The following is a 26515-nucleotide window of genomic DNA, read 5'->3' as shown; positions in this document are numbered from 1 at the left end:
CATTTTTTAAGCTTGTTACAGGGCCCATTTTTATGCTTGTTACAACACCTCTTGAAGTATGCTTACAAGCATAAACAACATAGCATGTTAACCTACTTACACCCAATTATGTTAAGAAGACTTTCAAATTATTTGATATAAGAAGTATGATCTTTTCGAAACTAATTTTTTTCTTGTGAAAGTAGAGGCGAAAAAACATGTCAGGAAGCAATTCAAAAATTTGGACTTTTCTTTTGTCTAGTTCTAGAATTGGACTTTGCTAAAGTCCAAAAATTCTAAATACGGTGCTTAAGTAGTTTGTGCTTTGTAATTTTCAAGTTATTAAGTAGTGTGTCCTAATTTTAATTTCGGGTGATTACAAGAAGAATGAGGTGATTGGACAATATCCCATGAATGATGGGTATTGGTTTGCATTTGAACATGGTGTGGAGGATGCTTCGACAAGTTGGATGTAGAGGGAGTACATGACGATTGGAACGTAGTTCTTGCACGATGCGTAAGTATCTAACCATGTTCTCAATCACATTGCTCTTTGCATTTTAAGCCAAGATTTACCAGTACTTTTCTCTTTTGGATTGTGTTGTGCCTCATTCGTAGGGTATTTCAGAGGCTGACCTGGTAGGGTATGTGGATGAGGGCATGGATGAAGGATTTATCGTAGGGAGGATGATTGCAAGAAGGATGATCGTGGAGAGGATGACTATGACCGTAAGTTTTTTGGTTCGAAGAGTTAGAAGGCTTTTTCATTTATCCATTTTGTCTTTCTTCCATCTTGTAAACATTTTCCTTCGACATTTTGCCATTTGGCTTGCAATATATGCTACCATTTTATGAAAAAGACTAGCTTGATAAACTTTCGCCAAGATTTTATATTAATATATAAGTATAGCTTTGCTAAAAACATCCCTAATCACTATCATCCATTTCCATTGTTCCCATCACATCCTCCATGAAATTCTAAAAGTAGAGTACAAATGAGTCTTAGTGGAAACAATGCAACACCACGAATATTTTGGAGTAAGAAATTTCATGGAAAATTTGGAAAATTAACCTTGCAAGCCATACTCTCCTCTTTTTGGCACCACTATTGGTGGCTAACAATGCATCCATAGATCTTGTAATTGTCTTTTCCTCTCCTTCATTCCCAAAGGTGTTCCCTTAACTTTTGTACTCATTCTATCAACTTCTCTCGTTCCTTCTCCACATCACGACGAGCTTGGCGATATATAGACCTTTCTAAAGCTTGTTTGCTTTCACCAATCTTATGGATTGATTTTTCCAATTCCTGTTAGACCAAGTCAAGTGCATGTGCTTTGTCATTGATTTCCTTATTTTGCAATTGGAGATGCTATATACTACTATGCATTGCCACAATAGTAATATTTCCCAAATGTGCTAGTTCTTTTGCTTGGGCTCTTTGCAGCTTGCTTGCTTGCATAGCCAATGTTTGAGAATGGTTCAATCAATTGCAATAATCGAGAAATCTAGCATGTCTGTTGCCAAAAAATCCAACAAAATCATGCATTGTATGAAAAGGAGAACTCTTTTGGGTGGCAGCATCTAAAGGATACAAGGTTCCATCCACCCAAATCTCAATATGCTTGTTCCCTTGCAATCGAAGAGACTATGGAGCACACTTTGAGGGGCTCCACTAAATCCCAAACGGTATGTGCTTTCATATTCAACTTCCAATTGTAAGTTTCACATGGTACTTGTTGGATATGTCCTCAAATGGTGCCATGAGTACTCAAGGAGAGGTATCAGTACTGCAGGTTAAAATGTAGGGGAGAGCTGGCAAAGAGGGAGCAGTGAGAGGGAGAGAGTAGCAAGGAAGAGGGAGGAGGAGATGTAAGTCAAGGCAAGAGAAAGAGGAGGAGGAGAGTAGGGTGACTGCGTATCAGGGGGTTCACTACTAAGAAATTGTATGTATCATGTGCACTCGAGGGGTATTTAAGAACCCCCTCAACTAAAATTTTCCCCCAAATAAAAAGACCCCTCTTTACTTATGAACTAAATGATTTTTTTAAAAAAATCTATAATCAAAAACCCCTCTTGTTATTGTAATCCTGTTAAATTTTTTCAAAAAGTTGAATTTAAATAACCCTCCTTTTGAATGCACGTGGTACACTGAACCTTTTTAGGTGAACCCCCAAGGGCAACTGGTGTAGAAGGGAGGGAAGGAGATGCCACAAAAGGAAGGAGGAGTGGAGAGCTACTACAAGAGGAAGGAAGAGGGGAGAGCTGCTGCAGGAGGGAGGAGTAGAGGAGAGTGAGTAGGGCACCTAGAGAAGGAGGGGAGAGGAAGGAGGGAGGAGGAGGAGCTAGAAGGAGTAGGAGGGGAGAGGGATTAGGGAGGAGGAGGAGCAATATAGAGGAGGGGAGAGGAGGAGGGAGGGAGAGGGAGAGGGAGAGGGACTCGAGTGAAGTGGAGAGAGAGGAGGGAGGAGGAGGGAGAGAGAGGGAGGGATGGAGATTCGAAATTTAAAAATTCAAATTTCAAAAAGTGGGCCCCTCCCCTCATTGACGGGGGGAGAGGTGGGCTCAATTGTTGGCTTAACCCACCTAGGTTTGAAAATAGTTTCATGATTGGATACACCGAAGAAAACATACGTATGCCACCACTTGCCCGTCAAACTTGAGCAGATGCCTTGGTTGGTGCCACAAGTGTTTCTCGAACTTGAATTGCTTCTTCGCCTGCCACAAGGAACTTTTGACCAATCTCTATATAGTGAACTCTTAACAAACTAGGAAATTTTTACTAGATAGAATTACTCATTCTATCCTCTTTATATAGAGAATTTTATTTCCCATATAGCTATCTAGGATATGCGAGTTCTTATATAGAGAATGAAGCCGATTTTTACTTTCTTATATAGGGAATTTGATAACCTATATAGTCTCATCTAGGGAATCTATGTTCCTATATGGAGAATGAAGTGGATTTCAAGTTTTCTATGTAGGGAATTGTGTTTCCTATATAGCCCTTGTATATTGCTATCTAGGAAATGTGAATTCCTATATGGAGAATGAAGTGGATTTCAAGTTTGTTGTGTAGGGAATTGCATTTCCTATATAGCCCATGTATATTGCTATCTCAAAAATGTGAGTTCTTGTAAGGAGAATGAAGTACTTTCTACAATTCCTATATAGGAAATGAGTTCTTTATCTTGAAAATTAGAAAGAGTTTATATTTTCCTATGTATTAATTTTGATTATCTACATATTAAATGAGTTTTTTATCTAGAAAATAAGAAAGAACTTTGTATTCTTCATGTAAGAAATTGTTTATGTTTTTTAATAAAAAATGGGCATTAAAAAAAAGAAATATGTTTAGCATCTCTATCTATATATTCTTAAAATAAAAGGTGCCACATGGAGAGCAACGAGTAGACTTCTCCTTGCGCTCTCAGTCCCTCCACGGGGCATGCAAATTTCCATCATCCACCAAGCCATGTTTGTGCTGCGCATCCAAATTAACATCATAAACCGAGTCTATTGCCGAGAGCCAAGGCAACATTGTAATCAGTTCTTAGAGTGATATTCTTTCTGTTTCTTGGCATAAAAAATTATAGGCTCTCAAGCTCCCGACAGACGAGCTCTTGACAGATGCATTCACTTCATCCACCATTCTCTATGTTTGTAAACATCCATTCCTAGACTTCCCCCGACTCACATCTAAATCAAATAGTGTCTTCGACTTGGAATCCCATTTCCCTTTTCACCATTTTTGCTATCGGTCATTAGCTCATTTTCTAAATGTACTAAAGGCTAGAATGCAGATTCATGATAAACGTTGAAGATGCATGAATCCTATTTACAATATGTAGAAGCTAAATTGCAAGGGAGTGTACATTGTCGTTGATCCATGCACCTTGAGCTGAATAGAAAGTATTAGGGACATCAAGTTTTTATTGGATGGTGGAGAAGCCACAAGTAATGAAATGATGATCATGCACTTCTTCCAAGAAAAATGGCTCAACCACACCCATGTCCTAGGAAAAGAGATGTTGACAAAGTTGAATTGTTTGGTTTTATTCCATTCATCCTGCAGCACAATTTAAGCTATGGCTTATGCACAAATGTGGAGATTATAAGGGACATTTTTCCAATATTTTGAAGCTATGTATAGCAGATATAGGAACTCGCTGCATCCTTAGGTAAGGTGATTGGAGCAATGAAGGGAGGTTCAGAGGTAACTCAAGATGTAGCACTCACTATTTTATCTTCTCAGGCAAGCTTGGGGTGCAGGGACCATAGGAGAGCTAGTAGTAGGGGAATCTCAATCGATGCGGGATTGATAAAGTCTTGAACTCCAAGGTCCCCTAAGAGACCAAGGAGTCTATCACAGCCCTTACCTGGGATGGGTGTATGGTAGTGAGGAGAAGTGTGGCAAGCATGCCAGTGTTCATATCCAAACCGAAGGATAGTGGATATAAGCAATAAAGCATAAAACATTATCTAGACCATTGATTTGGTTGTGAGTTTCTATCCTCGCCGTTTTGGATCTCATTGGCTCTTGAAGGCCCCCACAAGAACAGAGAAAGGTACCATGGGTCTCACAACTTCGAGTGCCCCATGAAAAGAGAGAAAGGTACCATGAGCTCATTTGGTGGTTTAAGCAAATGTTATCCATATTCTTGGTGTCTGTTTTCCTTGCACTGCCAATTTACCTTCATATGCAACAGCTCCTGAAGGTGGTGTTGTATTGAAATCTGCAAGGTAATTTGAAGGTCTCGAATTGCAATGGTGTTGTTTTATGCTTGCAAGGTACTTCCAGATTTTTGCATTAGAAGAGATGTGAAGAATGTATATGTGGTTTCCTAGAGAAAATTAGGTGTTGTACTCAAATCTGCAAGGTACTTTAAAGGATCTCGAATTGTAGCGGTGTTGTTTTGAAGCTTGCAAGGTACTTCCAGATTTTTGCATCACAAGAGATGTGAATAATATATCGTTGGCTTCTAGGAGAGAATTAAGAAGCATAGTAGAAGCTCTAGTATCACCAATATGCCTTGTCCCTTTTCCTTCACCATGCCCACTACCTCCATTTCCTCTACATCGTCCTCTGCCTCCTCCCTTGATCTCCATTGCCTTAAGTGTAACCTCAAAGAAAATGATGTTGCTTCCACCTTGACTCAATCCCTCTCCATGAGGGGGTAGTAAATAAAATGATGCACCAATTTTGCATGTACTTGCAAAGTTCCAATGTCCAAACACCAAATATATAGCTAGGAAGGTAAAATATCCCAAATTTACATGTGCATCCTATTATGTGAACAAAAAATATGTCGTAACCATCAACAATGATACCTCCAATCATCCCCCAATCATCTTATTGGTAATAAACTTTGCATAGGTCTTGAGTAGTTTCCATATCCCTCCAAAATTTTGATTTTGTTGATGGCGCTTTTTGCATTCGAGAGCACATCCTTGGCGATGGTGTATATGCACTTACAATATGACTCATTAAGTCTATATGATACCCCTAGCACAGACCTGAAATGCAAGTTCAACTTCTATCTATCCTCCACCTGAATTGTTGTGGAGCATGCATTCAGCCGATTGAAAGGCCAATGGCAGTACCTCAATAAGAAGTTCCTAAACTTGTAGCCCAAGTTGGAGCAAGGAGTATAGTGGCATGTTGCATTTTGCACAGTATGCTACTAGCAGCAGTTGGGGATGTGCCATAAGATGAAGATTGCTTTGACCGAACACATGATGAGGATGTATGCTAGCGATTAGTTGAACCTATTGCACGTTCTTGCAAGGCTGCATTAGCTTGGGCAAGTGCACAACCAGATGCTCTTGCTTGGTATGTTGTGGCACTACATCGAAACTTGTAATGCCACTTCGAGATACTTTGTCATGTTTTGGGAATACAAAGGCTGCATCTGCTTGGGCAAGTGCACAACCAGATGCTCTTGCTTGGTATGTTGTGGCACTACATCGAAACTTGTAATTCCTTTTCGAGATACTTTGTCATGTTTTGGGAATGCAAAGGGGACCATTATTATATATGCACTTGTGCAATTGAGGGGAGACTTTACATGTATGCATTGTGTAGTGGTTTTTCAAATGCGATTCGTACTCCATGAAGGAGAACTTTACTTTAGTTTATGGTGGCCTATGAAGCATATGAGCACACATATTAATCCGATCAACCCTTATGAACATGATAATAAGCCAACAAATAAATGCAAGTGGCACATTATGCCATAAGCCAAGGTTACTCCATATGCTTCCATGAGGCAAGGAGCTTATTTGATCTTATCAAATGAAACATATTAAATAGAACTCATCAAATGAACTTTTCGAATAATCCCACTTTGGCAAAGCCAATGATCTTATCAAGTCATTCCAAATGACCTTATCGAATGATCCCCCATTTTGATGGGTGTATGCATGCAAGGAAGGAATGCATGCAACTCATCAAATGATTTCACTAGGGTGGATGCATGGAATGATTCCACTATAGTGGATTCCACTTGCATGCAAGGACAAAATACATGCAAGTTAGCAAATGATTCCACATTTGGTGGTTCTATGCAAGGGAAATCTAGGTGTATGGATCATTGACATGAAGGTAAGTCCTGCATGAACTTATCAAAAGATCCCACTACAATGGATGCATGCAAGGAAGATGTGACACATGAACTTATCAAATGATCCCACATTTTGGTGGGTCTATGCAAGGGAAATTTGGGTGTATGGATCGGTAGCATGAAGCTGAGTCCTGCATGAACTTATCAAAATGATCCCACTATGGTGGATGCATACAAGGAAGCTAGGATACATGAACTTATCAAATGATCCCACTATGGTGGATGCATACAAGGAAGCTAGGATACATGAACTTATCAAATGATCCCACATTTTGGTGGGTCTACACATGGCAAGGCTGGGTGTATGGATCGGTGACATGAAGGTAAGTATAGCAAGTGGATAATTTTTAAGAATGATAATATAGAGGCAATAAATTTCTCCATACAATACCCAAGAATATGTATGTTGTTTATGTGACGTTGCATTCTAAAACACTCTTGTAGTTTCTGCAATGATGATGAATGATTGTCCTACTTGGCATAGATGGTGATAGAGGCTAGAGGACACATGTGGTACTACTGATCCAAGTTCAAACCTCAACTTACCATAGGCCCAAACAACTCGCAGTTGACCTCCTAGACAGACCAAGTTAAAATCTAATTGAGGGTTATCTAAAGAATTCCTCACATAAGTTTTCCTAGGAAGAAATAAAACTTCTTTAAACTAAACCGTAGAAGGTGCTAGAGGATATGCTCATATTGGCATCAAGGAAGATTGGATTACTACAGGTTACATCAAATACAGATTTTGTGATTGGTGCATTTGATCCAAGATGAGCTATTAGATTCCTAATCTCAAAGTTTTTTTTTCTAAGCCTAGGTCTAGCTAAAGGCTAGACAAGGAACCTAAGAACAATGATGATGATGTGAAGCACTAAATCCTACTTTGCACGGAGGTTTATTAATAATCAAGATCAAGTATTTTAGTTGAGGACTACAACTCCTATTCAAATTGGAAAAATTAGTTATGCCCATGGTTACTTAAACAATAGCAAGGGCCATTCTAACCCTTACTTGTAGTTATTTCAAGTATGACGATATCCATAAAGTCAGGTCACCTTTCATGAGTGTTGAGTGCAAATTGCTTGTTTTTTAATAACTTTGTTGATAACCAATGTCTTTGGCAACTGTAGCATTCAACCAGAAAGCTTAAGTCTTTATAGAGTAATCTCTTTGGCTACCAAGTCATACTCCTTAGTATAGAGTGAAGGTCAAAAAGAAGCTTCGAGACATGATAGAATAGAAGATGACCTATAGGGCTATCATGACTGACTCAACAAAGTAGAATGTGATTTGTGATCGTAGAAAAAGCAGTTTTAGACAATTTAATAATTCATCTTCAAAAATCCAAGCATCAAGGACTGTAGGAAACTATGACTATGGTTTTGATAAAAAGGAAATGAGTAACCAAGGAGGTAGCCTAGAGGTGGAAAATATTTTGATTCCTTGCAGATGCTGTGTCAAAATAATGTTAAGGGTGAGAGCCAAGTGCTATGAATACCAAATTCTCATATTGGAAAAAGAAGTACAACAATGTGAGGCAACGTTGCATCAACAATGTGAGGTGGTCACCCATCCATTTCTTCAAACCTATCCTTGTTGCAACTCCCAAATAAACCAATGCATGGATCACCAGTTGCAAGTCAAACAAGTGAGAAGATTTGGCAGAGCTTGTACAGGTGGACCCTCAGACCCATGGTCAAGTGAGAAAAAGATGCACTAGAAAAATCCAAGGCATCAAAAATTGAGAGGGAAGGGGGGAAGCGGGAAAAGCCAAACGGGTCTCTCCCAAACGGCTAACTCATCAACAGGATAGAGTGCCTCCAAGGCAGACTAGCATGAGTGTCTTTGCTTAGTGTTGCTTATGCACCAAACTTTCAATGCGGTCATATGTTAGAACATTGTCTACCATTGGCCCAGCAAACTCACGACCATGGCCTTTGTTGGCATGCACTTTCCCCTTTATGGCATCTAAGGGAAAAAAGAGTTTTCCAAAGTATGACACAATTACATGCAAGGTAATCATTGGTCAAATGCAAGTCTAGACTTGGATATTGTTGTCTTGTGCATTAGAAACTTTTAGCCCCAAAAATTGAGAGGGAAGGGGGAAGTGGGAAAACCCAAACGGCCAGTTCGTCAACAGCCAGGACTCTGGTGTAGATAATGTATGTTGTCTCAATCTCCTCCCCTGCTCACGACTCGTTGTACTTTCCTGAGCTCATCTTGATCCTTGGCTGCTGTACTTGCTCGAGGTCTCGAGCCGACCTTGCTGCTTCTAAGAGTTCTAAGTGCTTCTTGACTCTCTTCTTGACTCTATGCTACTACTACTGCTGAAGTCTCTTGCCGTGTGCGCGTTCTCGTCTATTCTTGAATTTCTGCTGCTGTCGATCTGATCTCTGCAGAATCTGCACCATACACCTGGGTCCTGCACTCCAGCACTCCCTGTACTCGGCCATTTTCACTCCTGCTCTCCAGCGCATGACTTTAGGGCGGCCTCGTTGTCCATAGAGCTTGTACCCCTGCAAACATTGCGCCTCCATATTCTGCTGCTGTCATGCCAATAGTTTAATCCAAAGCTTTGTCTGTCCAAACCTTAGTCTGCTTTGACCTGCGGCCTGCTGCAGGTGCTGTTTGACGCGTGCGCTGCTGCAACCTGTTCCTCAGAGATCGCCCGTCGATCGGCCCCGTCCTATCCTGTGCGCACTTGAGCAGGAGTCTCTCAGATTGCACTTGAAAGTTGAGCCGAGTACTCAACATCCAGACTCCAAAGACTGTGGCCCGCACCACGATTCCGTAGTACGCCAAGAGAAGCCGAAGATTCGACTCGACATATAAGGTATAATGTACTTTTTTTTTTTTTTTTTCAAGTTTTGTTTTGTATTTGCAGGCCCTTAGAAACCTTAGTCGATTTAGTAGACTCCTAAAAACCTTAAAAACCTTTGTCCCTCATACGATTTTGTAGATTCGTAAAAACCATAAAAGCCTTAGTCCTTCATATGATATTGTAGACTCTTTTTTGTACCCCTATACGATTTTTTTCAAGGATGTATTGTTTTGCTTTGTATTTGTGAAAACCTTAAAAACTGTTTTTAAAACCTTAAAAATTGTTTTTGTTTTTTGTTGAAAACTAGGATTAGATTTTGTTTTTTCTAGCGATTAAATCCCTGCTAAGAATTCAAAAGAAATTCAATGGTTTAAGATTCTAGGGTTGTAATACCTTTGAATAGAGTATATTAAAAGTTCTATGTTTTAGTTTCTATTTCATTGGGAGCTCTTAAAAGGAGTGAGTCTCTAGCTTTTATGCATTAAATTGATTATTTTTTAGAGTGAAATATAAGCATGGTGTCTTTTTTTCTTTGAAGAAACTTTGAGAGCTAAAAGAACTCTTCTTTTGTAGTGCAGGTACCATGGTAGCATGGCTATTTGCAATTGGACTCTCTCTCTCCCTCTCTCTCTCACACAAAGACACACACACACACACACATACATACACACACATTTTTATAAAAAAAAGAATCTCTCTCTCTCTCTCTCTCTCTCTCTCACACACACACACACACACACACACACACATATGATTCAATATGTTAGACAATGTAGTAGACACACGCCTTCTCTTTATGTTATGCATTGGATATTTATGCTACATTTCAAAATGTACTCATGGTATGCATCTTATCTTTCTATCAGATTCTTACATTTCTACATTTCTATATTATCTTTATGTAATGCACTTTGCTACTTATGCTACATTTCTATGTTATGCAACTATGTTATGCATTACAAATCCATGGAAACTAAAACTAGTAAACTAGAGAACACATATCATGAATCAATCGCTGCACTTAAAACAATATTCATGATATGCTTTGTAATGATAGAAGTTCTCAAGTTTTAATTACGTATCTCTTGTGTGAAATTTGAGAAAGCAATGTGGTATGTGTGCCTTTAGAATGTAATTGCGGTGCCATTGCTCTATCATATCCTTAGATCAGGTGGGGTAAGAAAAGCATCGTGATGGAATGTCTAAAGTGTGTTTTTAGAATGCAATTGTGGCGCGATTGTTCTATTAGATCCTCGGATCAGGTGGGGCATGAAAAGCGTCATGATTGCATGTCTAAATGAATTTTACAAAAGCTCAAAATCAAATTTGTGTATGTGTGCCTTTAGAATGTACTTGCGGCACCATTGCTCTATCAGATCCTCGGATCAGGTGGAGCAAGAAAAGCATCGTGATGACATGTCTAAAGTGTGTTTTTAGAATGCAGTCGTAGCGCCATTGCTCTATCGGATCCTTGGATCAGGTGGGGCATGCAAAGCGTCATGATTGCATGTCTAAATGAATTTTACAAAAGCTCAAAATCAAATCTGTGTATGTGTGCCTTTAGAATGTAATTATGGTGCCATTTCTCTATCAGATCCTCGGATCAGGTGGGTTATGAAAAGCGTCCTGATGGCATGTCTAAAGTGTGTTTTTAGAATGCAATCGTGGCGCCATTGTTCTATTGGATCCTTGGATTAGGTGGGGCATGAAAAGCATCATGATTGCATGTCTAAAGTGTGCTTTTAGAATGCAATTGTGGCGCCATTGTTCTATTGGATCCTAGATCAGGTGGGGCATGAAAAGTGTCATGATTGCATGTCTAAACAAAATCCTTGCAACTTTGCATTGTTATTACATTAGGATGGTTTTCAAGCATCACAAACTACACAGACAATCGTCTTCTTTGAAGCAGGGTCAGACTGAACTTTATCAAAATTTTGAGCAATCTCATGTGCTAGCACCATAGTTTTTGGATTCTCCCATTTAAGCTTGAGGCAGAATTCGTCACTTGCTCCTGCTACAAGGTAGCCTAGCACATGCTAAGTCATTCCAGCTCGAAATTCGGCATTATTCTCCTACGTGGCAATTAAACAGCCTAGGAGCACAGTCGCTCGATCCACATATTGACGCATCGTCTCCCCTTTAGAATGCTTCAGGTTTGCCACCTGCAGGTACACATTCTTCGGCTCCTCTTCTTTGTCGAAATACTCACAACCTTGGCCAACTTTGGTGAAAATCTTCGGCCTACTTCTCATACCACACTTGAGCCAAACCCTCTAGAAATGTGGGAAGAACCAACAGCCATCTTTCTTCAGTAAGAAAGTTGAGAGAAACACAACGGTGCATGAAGGCCACAAGATACTCACTAGGATTTTCTTCAACCCATCCACAGAACACAGGAATGTCTACCATGCTTGGAAAATGGAAAAGAGAGAGGTGAAATGAGACGTATCTATTGACAAACAATAGAAAGAGGAAGCTTGAACTGAAAATCAGGTAAAGATACATCCACAAAGCATACATAGGCAGAGTAGGTTGTGACTGGTGTATTGTGAAATACTGTATGGGAAGAATCTTCAGCATATAATAGCTCATAAACAATCCTGAAAGGACCAATCCTCATGATATTGCATCCATATTTACAAGCGAGGGTTAGAGACGGAGCGCTGCATGAGGTTCTTCATCAAGGCAAACAAGAATGCTATGTCAAATGTCAACAATTGGAGGGCTTGCACATCACCTTCAACTTCTTCCAGTTCTTGTAGTCGCCATGCTATTTCTTTAAGGGGTGTGTGGTCTGGCATCCTTCTTTTGTGCAATGTCCTTAAGGACCTTTTTGATGATGTTCCGAAGTCGGTGAACTTGTATCAAATATCCACAACACTTAGTTTCATGATGACCACAACCTTTGCATTCCTTACAAATGATCACCCTGATTCCTAGCTTGCAGCTTTGTTGGGGTGGTGCTTCCACTCGCTTCATCTGTGATTGAAGTACAAGCTTCACGTGCTAAGAAATCAGCAACTATATTTTGAGCTTGAGGGATATGCTGAATTTTTACCTCATCAAATTGTTGGTAAAGTTCCAATGCTTCTTAATGTCCTGGAACCAAGCCTTCGCTCCACACCTTCCAGCTTCCACTAACTTGTTCACACATGAGTTGAGAATCTCCTTGCACCTCAAGTTGCTTGATGCAATGTTCTTGCGCCTTTTGTAGCCCAAAAAAGAGTGCCGAGTACTCAGCTTGGTTGCAGGTACTCGCTGGTGCAGACTTACTATAACAATACACCTTACCCCCTGGTGAAGTGAGCTTCACACCCACACCAGCAGCGTTGGTCGAAGGTTCGTATGCGTTGTCAAATTGGAGGAGCCAAGATGTCATCATACCAAGACTAAAATCCAGACATTCCAAGTTTCTCGGTAGTCCAAGATAGGTAGAAGGAGAGGGTGGGGAGAATTCAATACTTGAGCCAAACATTCAGCACCAAATAAACTTGCAATCCTTTATTGATAGTTTATCTTTAGACAAAAAAGAATTACAACTTGAAGCTCAAAATGAGGCACAAAGGGTTGATTAGGTACAAAGGGATTCCTTGGTTGAAACATTATCAACCATAGCCGAGCCCTAGAAACCTTTGAAGTAAGATTGAGAATAAACCATTCAAGACGAGCTTATCCACAGGAATTAGTAAGTAGATGCGCCAAATCTCCCCCCAAGCTTGGGGAGAATCCCATCCTTCGAAGAAGGACACCCTTTTAATTACCTCCGAAGCAGCAAGTAGCTCAATCACCGCACAATGAGTAGAATTGAAATCAAAGTCCTCCCAGCATATCACTAGTTCTTCACCTTGAATCATCCACGGTGTATCATCCCACTCGTCGTCTCTTTGAGCAATGCACTGTACAATCAGTTGTTGAAGATCGACATGAAGATCAAGAAAGAGATCTCGCCCATTGATAGCCGTAAGGTGTGGAGGACCAGGCACCAAATCCTTGAACTCATCGAGAAGTGACATAAATATCCACCCTCCTCTTGCGGCGTGCGTATGTGAAGTGAACTTGAAAAAGTTTGGAATATGTGATCTAGTAGGAGATATGAGTAGAGCACATGAAGTGAAGTACTTTTGCTTTTTACGTCATGTGAAAACTCCCCACAGTTAGAGAGTTACAATTCAGGGGATTTCAATATATAAGCAATATCAGTATATTTTCATCACTTCTTATCTGCTGGCCCAATGATAAGTCTCCCTTTTGTGAAGGGGGAGGTCTTGGGTTCAATTTTCACTCTTTAATAAAAAGAGAGAAGAGGAGAGGAGAGGAGAAGGAGAAGAGAAAGAGAAGGAGAAGAAGAAGAAGAAAGGGGGACGCGGGATCTATTACAGTTTTGGAAAAGCCCAAAAAAATTATCTGTGACCAAAAGACGCAGGAGCGCAGAAAACCATCGCGATCTATCCACGATGCATGCGGATGTACACAGTAGACGCGCAAATGCGTGCGCAGGAAACTTGGAGGAAGAACGGATGTTACAATTTTACAGATGTGATTGGTACGAGCAGAAGATTTGCCAGCCAGAATACACGTAGGAACCATGAGCATAAAGCAGGCAGACTGGAAGTGCAGAAGCAGGGAGGTTTTGCAGCTGTAGAGACAGGGAAGGCATGTAGTTTGGAGGTGCAAAAGTAGAGAATTGCACACGGAAGAGGCCGTAGAGCCACACCCAGTTATAGGAGTAATAGATTTAACACCACTAGCCGTGGAGATTTCGATCCTAGTAGCCACACCATTTCTATTAGCCAGAAAAGAAATCATGACAAGAGGCTAGAGGATAGGTATGGTGACGCTTGAGGACCATAGAGGAATAGGGAACGTGAGGGGAGGAGGGTTAACATGGGTGGGGAAAAGGGAGTAAGAGGGGAGGGAAAGAAGAGGGAGACTATGGCACAAGGGGAGAGGGAGAGGGGAAAGAGGAGTATGTACATGGGTGGAGGAGGAATGTAGAGATGGAGACATCAAGGGAAGAGAGTCATGCTTTATTTGAAAGGAAGGATAAGGGGTAAATATCAAAGTACTAGCTAGGTGGCTTTACAAGAATGAGCATGTCCCATCAAGGAATAGCCCCCTCCTTTTATAGCCAAGAGAGAGGGTCTCTTCCAATAAATGCATCCTCCCACATGCATGGTGTGTGTGGAAGAGTCTCTGATGTGGGCTAGGCAGTTACACACTCTCAATTGTGTGCAATAACACTTGGCCACATTTTTCCACATATATCAACTCCCATATCCCAAGTCTATGATACTCCCTTGGTCTCTTCCCAATTTTATATTACGTTCAAACATCTAGGAGGACAAGTGGAGGGTTGGCACGAGGAATCTTGCCACCTCATCCTACTTTCCCCATTATTTAACTTGCACTCTTGGACCTTCTATACCTCCTCCACACGGGCCTATCCTACATGGGGGGAATAACCCAATATAATATCCATCTCCACCTATTTTATATTACTTCTCCCATGGACTTTGGGCCATGTCTCACTAAATGCAGGCATGGGACCGCCTAGGTGGAGGGGTGGCACATGGAGGAGCCATGCCACCTTAACATTTTATAATATTATAACTACCATGGATTATGTACAACACACCTTATGGGTCCTCTTACGTGGAAGGGTGGCACATGGTCATGCCCTGCCACCTCAACCCTGGGCCCTATGCACTCCATATTTTATTATACTATTGCCACACATACAAGCACACACTCATATTTATGCCCTTTTACTTTGGTCAAATTTATCCATAACACTACTCAAAAATTAAGGCATATCCAAGGTAGTAAGGAGGTGCAGCTGTGGTGCAGATCTATAGGTGTCTGGAAAACCCTTAGGGCTTGCATTGGACCACGGTTTGGGGCAGGAAAGGCCTTGGATAGATAGCAAGGAAGATGGAGCAGATAGGCGAGGGTTATGGGCAGGTGGCAGGCTTGCAATAGGCCCTGGGATAGGGCAAATATGCTAGGCACCCAGGTGGCTAGGAGCAGCAGTAAAAGGGCTGCCCATGGGGCCTTAGATAGAGCCCTACTGGGTCGGCCCAGTAGGTAGGTCAGCCAATAGGGGGGGCTGCTGGGTTGGCCCATTTCCCCCTACTGAATCGATTGGTTTTGGGCCTTATAAAAGGGCCCCTTCTGGGGCTCATAAGGCATCACTTGGAGCAGCAATCCAAGAGTAGGAAGGCCTGCAATAGGCCCTAGGATAGGGCAGGTGGCAGGCCTGCAATAGGCCCTAGGATAGGGCAGATATGCTAGGCACCCAGGTGGCCGGGAGCAATAATAAAAGGGCTAGCCATGGGGCCTTAAATAGAGCCCTACTAGCTCAAGCCAATAGGCAGGTCAGCCAATAGGGGGGGCTGCTGGATCGGCCCATTTCCCCCTACTGGGTCGGTTGGTTTTGGGCCTTATAAAAGGGCCCCTTCTAGGGCTCATAAGGCATCACTTGGAGCAGCAATCCAGGAGTAGGAAGGAGCGGCAATGCAATAGCAAGGAGCAATAGCAATAGGTCATCCTTGGGCCTATATATAGGAGCCGAAGGAGACATACAAGGGTTGTAGTCTTAGCTCAAGGTGCTGCCCACCTAGGTTGGCTACTCGGATAGCAAGGTGGAAGGGATCACTGACAGAGAGTCTACATAAGCTCAGTGGAGCATGCAGTATTAGAGATCTGGAGGTGACAGCAAGATAGTAGTACAACATTTTGGTAAGGTCAGAGGACCATGTATTGGTGGGACTCTAACTTGCCTCTCTTTTGTATTGTGTCCTTCTGTGGTTGGACAGAAATATCTTTGGCAATAAGAGGTGGAGTGGAGGGAGAGCTAGGAGATGGCCACGTGTTGTTATGGTGCCCTTTCCATCTTGACACGCCATAGCAGAGGCACTTGGGCATCACTGTGTAGGAGCAAGGCAGAAGAGAGAAGCCATCTACTAACACGAGTGAGGACTCAGAGGCGGCAAGTCATGACTGTAGACAGCAAGCAGATATGAGTTGGGAACTTTGGCAATGGGACTGACTAGAGATGTGAGAATAGATTGGTGTCACGGTGATTGGTCTTCACGACTAACGAGTAATGGAGTGGAGTGGAGAGTGTGCATAGCAAAGAACAATCGCGTAGATTGGAACAGTCGAGCTGAAGGATTGGCTACACGTTGGTAGAGTGGATGGCGACGCAGAAGAGCATGGTTGGCAACGCAACAAAAAGAGCACAGTGGTTGACCTATTTTGCTATTTTATCAACAATAGAAGGGGAAGCATAGTCTAGATGAGGGGTTGCGGCAGGCACGTGTCGGTCCACATGGATGCACATTGTCTGTCAGACAGCCAGGGGGCGAGTTGCTGACATGCGATGCCACGGCAGTGAGTGGTTTAACTGAAATATTTTTTTTTCAAAATTTTGTGCTTAGTTTATATATTCACACACACACAAACACATACAACACTTTTTAAAACCTTTTAATAATCCTTTGTCAAATGCTTTTCATTTAATTTTTATTTCTTTTTGAAGGAGAGAGAGAGAGAGAGAGAGACTTTATATTATGTGTACAATATTTACATTTCATGTTTAATTTATATATATATACACATATATAAATTGCCTTTTCAATTAATCCTTTTTTAAATGCTTTTCATTTAATTTTTATCGCTTTTTGGAGGCATGAGAGTGAGAGAGAGAGAGAGAGGATATTATATATATGATATTTATTTATATTTATACATTTCATGTTTAGAGAGAGAGAGAGAGAGAGAGAGAGAGAGAGTAAACATATGCGCATACACACACACACACACACACACACACACACACACACACACACACACACACACACACACACACACACATACACACACACATGTGGGTAACAAGGCAATAGGGTGGGTTTATGCTTTATTTTCAAATATGTGGCACATTGTGAGGGCTCTAGAAGATAGGCTCAAACGACTCCACATGTAACAAGAGAGGCTAATACACAAGCTTGACAACCATGTGTGTGGGCTGGTAGAGACTATGCTGATCACGGCCATGCCCCAACGACTTTCAAGACAACATAGGCTAGCTCACTAGGGCTGTTGGGTTGGCCACCTTTGGAGGGGGATCTCCGCTATATAAAGGGGCCTTTTGGGGCCTCACTACTCACTTACGAGGAGTCCATCTGAGGGGCAGATTGGAGCTGCATGGAACCTCCCTCAAGGACCAATACATGGACAAAGAAGGTGGCCATGAGACCCATAGACAAAGTGCTCATGAGGATCAACACCCTTCAGTTTCCTCGAGGGCAACAAGGAGGGCATCAGGAGAGCCATTTCAGCCATCCACTGTGGAGGCTTCGATTGAGTAGTATATAGTCTGCTAGAAGGCCTTCCACAAGACAAGGGGATGTGGCAAGGACATGAAGGCAACACTTTGCCATATGGGCAGCAAACCTAGGAGGAAGAGCATGAAGAGGGAGTTGGCAGTACCTAGGTTGCATGTGGGCAGCAAGCTCTCATAAAAACCCATAGAGAAGGGGCTACCACATGGGCAACCAATAGGCTACCATGCAACCATCACAATGAACAACATAATTAGCATGGAAAAGGATATCTAGATGATTGGACCAGTGTGGATCAAAGTCAAATTGATTGGAGGACACATGCAGCTGTTTGTAGTAGGTTAAGGACTAGATTCGGGATTGAGAGTAGTCGAAAAGAGGGTTGGACATGTGGGTATTATATGGGCTATCTTCACAAGGTGTACAGAGCTATTGGAGGCTGAAAAGGCTAGGGAAATAGTTAGAACAGGAGTGGATTGGCCAGGGTAGATGTGCGTCTCCATGGAGCAAAAGGTTGACTAGATTCAGGGATAGAATATGCTCTAGAAGAAGGTGACTAGGCTGCAAGGTAAGGTGTGCTAGATTTAGGCTAGGAAAGGCCTCATATATAGGCGTGGCCAAGCATGGCCATGAATGCTTGCTTATAGGCTAGGCAGAGGCAGCCAACCAGTCCAACTTGCATGTTAGATGGTAGGGGCTTTGCTGGTTGGTTTTTAGGGTTGGACCCGAGTCAATTTTGGATAGCATATGTCAGCCCACTAGGGCTGTTGGGTTGGCTACTTTTGGATAGGGATTTGCCCTGTATAAAGGGGCCTTTGGGACTCACTACTCACTCACCTAAGGAGTAGATTGGAGCTACAGGTAGCCTACCTAAAGGACCAAGACATGCACATGGCCATCAGCAATAGACAAAGAGCTCATGAGGATCAAGACCCTTTGCTATCCTCAAGGGCAGCAAGGAGACTGGGAGTTAGGAGACCCATTCACGACTGTGAAGTACACATAAGTAAATAAGTTTTTGATTCCGTAGTTAAACACTTTCGTGTGTAATTCTTGGGACACACTATTAGCCTTCGCTGTGGGATACCCTCTGTAAGCCCCCATATGAGGAGTGTGTGGGGAGGTGGAGTTCAGCTTTGTCACCTGGGCCACAGTATGGTTGTCATGTGGGCAGCAAATCCAGAAGGAAAAGCATGAAGAGGGCGCTGCCACATGGGCAACACCTAGGCTACCATGTGGGCAACAAGCTCTGAGAGAAAGTCATAGAGAAGGGCTTCCACATTGGCAGCAAACAAGCTGCCATGTGGGCAACACAATGGACATATTTGGCATGTTAGAGGCTCTTTGGAGAATTGGATTATCATAGATTAGAGGCAAAATGCTTGCAAGACAAATGTGACTACTTGCAGTAGAAGATAACCGACTAGCTGAGAGTAGTCCAAACAGTGAACAAGACAGGCAGGTATTTATCAAGCTATCTACACAAGGTGTATGGAGCTATTGGATGCTAGAAAGTACCGAGAAATAGTCAGAACAAGGGCAGATTGGCACATCCATCGGGCAAAAGGCGGATCAATTTAGAGCTGGAATATGACCTAGAAGAAGGCAAATACATTGCAAGATATGACACACCAGATTTGGCCATGAAAGGGTCTCATATACATGTATATCTGGCTAAGGCACGTGAAGGCCAATGGAAGCTAGCCATGTGGGTAGGCAATGCCATGAAGACTTGCTTATAGGCCAGGTAGAGGTAGCCAACCAACCCGAGTTGCACATCGGCGGGTAGGAACTGTACCTCTGCTTTCAATGACTGTCTCTTCCCCTCCCTGCTTCCCAGGAGCTGCGCTTCTTCAATAGAGGATTTGCTTAAGAATATTAGGGGATGTTGCTACCATAGAATGATCATTAGGGTATTGTATGGCTATAGCTCTATGTCTGTAATGATTTAACATCCTCTCTCTTCTACTTGCATGCAGCATGTTTGGTGTTGTTTTGTTCAAGCATGGGAGGAACGAAAGCTAGCATGCCCTATAGTTTGATTTACTGCATTCATTCTTCACATCTAAGCATTAGTATAGGTTATAATGTTGCTTGACAAATTGATGATGGCTCTCATATTCAAAGACTCAATTACTTTACTACTTTATCTTTGTGGGTTTGAAGATATCACTCAGATTTTGACATTTATCTGTAAAGGTTAAGAGGAACGTGCGAATATAATGGCTCGGCCTCTAAGATTTTGGAAGGGTTCTTTCCAAAATGTTTTTTGCCAGTTTTGGGAATGGCTTAGCAAAGTTTTTGGGATGTATGCTTTATGTTTTGAGGTTTATCAATACTTTTTAGTTGTGTATTAAAGGAAAAGTGGATCAATAGCACTCTCCTAAACTTAGTCCATCATGTTCAGTCCTACTTTAAAGTTTTACTCAATATATATGAAGTGTTAGCCTTAGTGCACACTTTATTAAAAATCATTGGAACCATTCTGATCTTATTTTTTGAAGTAAAATATAAATAGCTCCTAAAATTGTCATGTGTACTTCACATTTACATGTTGTGTGAAAGCATTCGCACAAAACATTTAAGTGATGGTCAATATAGAACCCATCTTTTCTTGAGCTTTTCCTTAAGTCGAACCTTTGGACTTTGCACTTGGGGTTACTTCATTCTTGACTTGATATTCATGACGATGCTAATGCCTTTGGAGCGGGGCTTCTATATTTAGTTCTAAATCTATCTAGATTTGTGTCACTATATATCTATTTCTATTCTATTTCTTAAGGAGGAGTTGTGCCACATGTCATGAGGAGCTCAAGTGGAGGGAGAGTTGGGAGATGTGACACGTCGTGCTTTCTTAATGTCTCCTTGACAAGCCCTTTCTAACCTCACCCTTTCAACATGATGCCTTGCTACCCACACTTCAGCTTTCAAAATTCCCAGTTTGAGTGGTCTAATTGGCCTTGGCATGAAGTCGATCTTGCTCTGCTTTGCCGTTGCCTCCTCTCTCTTTTCTCTCTCTCTCACCTCCTGACCAAATCCAAACCCTCCACTACCTCTACTTTCAATGATCGTCCCTCCTCCTCCCTTCTTCCCAAGAGTTTTGCTTCTTTAGTAGAGGATCTCTTAAAGAATATTCCCGCTTCCAAGGGGATGTTGTTGCCACAAAATGATCATTAGGTATTGCATGTTTGTAGCTCAATGTTTGCAATGATTTAGCATCCTCTCTCTTTGATTTGCGTGTAGCATGTTTGGTGTTGCTTTCTTCAAGCAAGGGAGCAATAGAAGCCAGCTATAGAGTGGTACACTCAAGCTCAAATAAGTGAAGAAGAAATGAAGCAAGCTATTGGCTTGCTACTAGGGAAACATCACTTAGAACACTTCTGTGTGCACTTAAACCTATACTTTTTTATGGAGGAAGCTCTGAATGGAGGGAGGTCTGTGGTGAAGGATGGACCCCAAAGGAAGTCTCAGAAATTTCACTTTCTCTAACTGCACATGCATGAGGTGATTTCTCCTATGCTTGATGGACAATAGTAGCATGGGCATGATGCTATGTAGGTAGGATTCATAAAAGCATTTGACAGATTTGTGGGCATTTGCCACTACCATTGCCATGCACTCTCACCATAGTCTTCTCCTATGGGCTTTTGCCCTTGAATCTCAACCGAAATCCTAGAATTCGTGCCTAGATCTCTCATAATTGAAGCTTTCCACTTCATCCTATTGCGCGAGCATCGCTTATGGTGACTTGGGCATTTTGATTATCCGTTGCACATGTTTGCTTCCAAGGAGCACATCAATGCAAGAGGAGCTTCTTCTAATGAAGAGTGCTAGAGGGAAGGATGCTAGCTTTCCCTCTCTAACTACCCACATCAATGTGCAAGTTCACTACTCGGAGAATCCTTAAGCATTTTGAGTTGTAACAAGCGAAGATGGAGAGGCACAATGCAACAAAGAGAATGTTGTAAGAATGTGAGTACTCCAGGCATAGAATTGCTATAGAATTGCCCCTTCTCTATATCGAGTTGAGAAGCATAGAATTGCTATTTCGCTTTTTGGTTGTCATTCCTTTTGTGTTCATCGTTATTATGTTCTAAGACAATGCATGGATTATTGCCAACATAGAACTCTTCTTTTCCTTTGACAAATTGAGATGTTGCTTGCTTTGACCGAGAATTCTAGCAAACTTGCAATGGAGATATATATATAGATAGATAGAGAGAGAGAGAGAGAGAGAGAGAGAGAGAGAGAGTTTAGTGCATGTGCGTGTGCATCATGAGGGACACAATCAAAGGAAGAGAGAGAGAGAGAGAGAGAGAGAGAGAGAGAGAGAGAGAGAGAGAGAGAGCATTTGTGTGTGTGCAAGAAGGGGGGTGGGGGTTGTGCGAATGCTTTGCCTCTCCATCATCACACGGTCGCTCTTCTAACTGAATAGTTCAGTAAAACTGAGCATAGAGCCAAGCCAAGGGGTGCCTATGGTGGAGGATTTTGAAACTTGAAATTCTATTGCTAGAAATTACAAACATTTTAAGATCTCACTTTGAGACCGAGCGGAGCGGGTCTTTAACCCATCGTAGACGGGTCATGCTACTCGTAGTCACAAAAGGACAAAATGACCCCGCGTCGATCTATCGTGAGCCACCTTGTGGACGGCACCTTCTCTAGTCTAGTGGTCAAGTGCCTAAAGTCATCACGGAAGAAGGAAAACGAAAGCTTGACCTAGTGTACTCAAATTCATTAGATGCGTCTGTGTGCAGCCCCTTCATACGTGACTTCCTCATCGCACTCTGAATTCTTGGACTGGTCTTTGCACAAGAACTGCTAGTGATTCTCGACATGGCCGAAATAGCTGGCGCTGTGATGTCCGAAGTGCTTCTGGAGAGCTACAATGAGCAAATCCAGCTTATGCAGCAAGAGGCGAAGGCGAAGAAGCAATTCAACTTCGAGGAACACTTGCGGCAACAACCAAGGCACTTGCCGGACATTTTTGACGGGCAAGAAGTAGCATACGTTAAAAGGCAGGGCTTCTTGAAGCAGTGGTATGCAGTGATCTACTTTGGATCAAAGCTGCGGGTAGAGGCGGTACCAACTAGCAGCATGATTACAAAGAAGAGAAGCGGGGTGGGAAAGACAATGAAATTAGCATGGGTTCGGCTGCAAACTGGGGCTCCTCCGAAGCTTGCGACGACAAAACCCAACAGTAAAATTACTGAGTGGGTGAATGTTCCGATCTCGGCGCCGGGAGGGCAGATCGGATCCGGAAGCTGGCTACAACTTTTCCGGCTCTTGGGGATCAATGGCAGTGTAAGCGGGCATCGGCAACAGGCCGAAGGATTGGTTGTGCCAGTGCCCATGGCCGTTCTCCTGTCCTTGCTTGCGACTGGAGCTGCGTCGAGCCACCCACTCGGATTGAGCACCACTAATATAGGCGATTTGAGCACCATGGAGCTGGAAGAGGTCTCCGAGACCACCTGTACAGCGTTCAGCACCGACCTAGACGGCGGAGCCGTCTTTGTGGTGAGATCAAATTGGACTTTTGCCGCTATGCTCGGGTGATCGGGCTTACTCGCTTCGAACCATGTCTTGGTAGCACTGCTGTTTAATTTTTAGCGTGTGTTTTTGCTTTGGTAGCTGCAGGTTTAGCCCTTCAAATTAGCTATGGTACTTCGAAATATCAGAGTGTATTCTCGCTGCCAATGGAAATACTTTCCATTATGTTTTAAACAAATCTTCTTCTGTTTTGACTTTGTGGAAAGTAACTTTACCTCCACCTTAGCTCATTTTTTAGGACCTTACTTTGGAGGTGTTTCTTCATCATCATCAGTGATCAGCAACAATCAATGGTGCCCTCCCGCCCCAAAATCCCTCCCTACCTCTTCTCAAATTCTCTGCGAAAGGCTTCATAGATTCGAGGAGGAAGCAAAAGGTGAGCCAATACGAGCAGAAAATGCATGATTAAAAAATATCTGAAGGCCTCCTCGGACGTACGTTGTTTCACTAAAGCCTAGAGCGTAGAAGGCGCGCTGCGCTCATCTCCTTATACCTGGATAGCTGCTGCTGCTAAAAGGCTGCTCCAGGCTATGTTGTCTTTTGTCTGTGATGCTTCCGTGAATTCTTTTTTCTCTACAATCCATCCAACTATACAATTCATGAAGCCGTCATCTTGGAAGGCATGGTTTTGTAGTAATGTTATAATTAATCTGTGAATATCCCTGGGATAAAAATTTATGGATCGATAGTAGTGGGTCCCCTTTAAATAGAGCTATGATATATCTCTTCCTTCATTACATTGGTATGATAAGTACGGTATTGTAAGCCATGGTTGATGTCTTCTTTAATGAATTGAAGAACAATTATAGATAATAAATTAGAACTATGATAATTTTGCCACAATTGTGAACCAAATGGTGCCACAAGTCACCTTTGTGTTGGTCTTTTTTTTTCCCCGGTTATAGACGGGTATCATAAAAACTGTTTTAAAAAAGTTATAGATTTGTATAGGAACAGCATGTCTTTAAGCATACAATATAAAAAGATGAGGAATGAACAAAGTAGGCCACGTGCATGATATATAGCAAACTTACATGTAGTGATCCAATAAACAACATTTTTAAGAGAGAGATGAGAAGAGATGATTGAGGCCACAATAGAGAGCATAGATAGGTTGCAAAATCTTTTAAACAAGGTTATAGAGGATAGTTGCCCAAAACAATGAGCCTATCAACATCATGAAATGGGAGTTTAATAGATTTTTTTGGGCTGGATTCTACATTGAGAATGTCATGCAGTCCCGATTTGGGGAATCAAGTGTTGCAAGACCATGATTTGCCAATGGTGTCAACACATCATCGATGAAATGTTGGAATTCAATGCGGGCTTTGAATATAGAAGTAGAGTCCTACAATCTAGCAAGAAGACCCTCGTGATAGATGATGGGCTTCTTTCTACAATATGCATTTGGAAGTGTCTTTCCTTGAAATGGCTTCATTGCATCCGATTCAAGGCATATACAATCATGTTGATTGCCTCTACCTAGAATGCTCATAGAAGGTTCTATCCTCAACATGCTTGTCCCATCTTAACTAGAACCTAATTCTTCTTCTCAGCTACATTGTTCTATTAGGATGTCCAAGCATATGGAGAAGCTACTTTCATGGAGTAGGATTATAGATATCCTGTAGACAATAGGAATGTAGTCATTGAATAGGATTTATATGTATCAGTTGCTTGATCTCGTTCTTTGCCTATAATACCTATGAAATTTTATTCATGTAAAATTTACAGTTTAAGATGATGATTGACATTGATTGGTGTTCTTAAATTCAACATCCTTTGCAAATTGTACATCATAGTATTTTTGGAGTCTAAATGTTTGCTAACCTTCACATATTTAGAGTTCAAATGATCATGTACCTTTACTTAACAATCTAACAAGAAACAAAGAACACAAATGGAGTGACGAAAGGACCTATGAATGTGCAGTCAGCTGACCACATTGAATCATACATAACAAAAGGAAAAATGAGATCATAGTACTAATTAATGCACTTGAAGATTTAGAAAATAATCTTTTTGATAGGGCAAAATAAGTTCTGGCATTAAGGAACGTCACTACCAACCAAACTCTTTGACTACCGCACAGTTGCATCGAAATGATATAGAAAATACTATAGCCGAATCTTTTCCATGCACTAAAGGATTCCCTAAGAATAGAGACAATGATAACCCTTCGGTCAGCAGTTGCAATTACATGTTGTATATCCATGAGACCAAGTGTCTCTTGATCATTCTACGATAATTAATGTAATTGGATTCCATAGTGTGTTTTTTCTATCTTCTATATCTTTGAGTGTGATTTGTGTGTGCATGAGTATGCACACAGTATATCTTTCTATAGCATCTGTGGCTTAGGGCGTTACACATTGGCGACCACAACTAATCATTAGTTTCATACATGCGGGGTGTGCATCGAGCTTTGTGGTGCACAAGCCATGTCCGCATTGTTGGGTGGGACCACATCCTGGGGTTTCATTGGATGACCTCCAAGCTCACTTAATCCAAAAGTGACAATAGATCAGTGATGTGCTCAAGGAGATATTTGCGGTGCATACACGGCCATAGCACGCCCGATTTGGTGATCGTCATTTTGCTAGTGAATTAATTCATCAGATTTGACTTCTTCATGCGGAAGGAGACCGTATGACCCACCGAATTGTGGAATTTACCATCAACATGAATGTGAATGAGGTGCAGGGACCTTTGGATCCATTAGTTTCGACAAAGAGGCTGCCCCGTCGGCCCAGGCTATCCATCTCCATCAACGGTGAATTGTGTTTGGAGCGAGATGTTTGGCATAATCCATAAGATGCTGGCGTAGGCATTCTGGGACATGGTGAGGCCCATCTCGGAGCACCCAGTTTGAGCAAGCGAGGGCACCCTATTTAGTGACAGTCGACATCTGAGTGCTACTGCTCATCTTTCCACCAATCCATCATCACCAATGATAGGACACAATACGAAGTTTGTTCTTCACTTCACCATCTTCACCAGCAAGAGGAGGGCTAGTTATGCGGGTAACAATTGTTTTGGTTGCTCCGGTCAATCTAGTTTTGATGGCAATGGCAAATGTGAAGTACAGCAAGTTTCAAGGGTCAGTTTGCGACGATCCAGATGCACATGTCTAACAATTTGATAAAATCTACGCACTCAACATGCCTAGTGTGTTGGATTCAATGCAAAAGGAA

The sequence above is a fragment of the Dipteris shenzhenensis genome, chromosome 11 (assembly GCF_047967505.1).
Source record: "Dipteris shenzhenensis isolate YYH24624 ecotype China chromosome 11, Dip_SZ_1.0, whole genome shotgun sequence".
NCBI lineage: Eukaryota > Viridiplantae > Streptophyta > Polypodiopsida > Gleicheniales > Dipteridaceae > Dipteris > Dipteris shenzhenensis.
The sequence above is the reverse complement of the archived record's forward strand: the minus strand, read 5'-3'. Positions refer to the sequence as shown.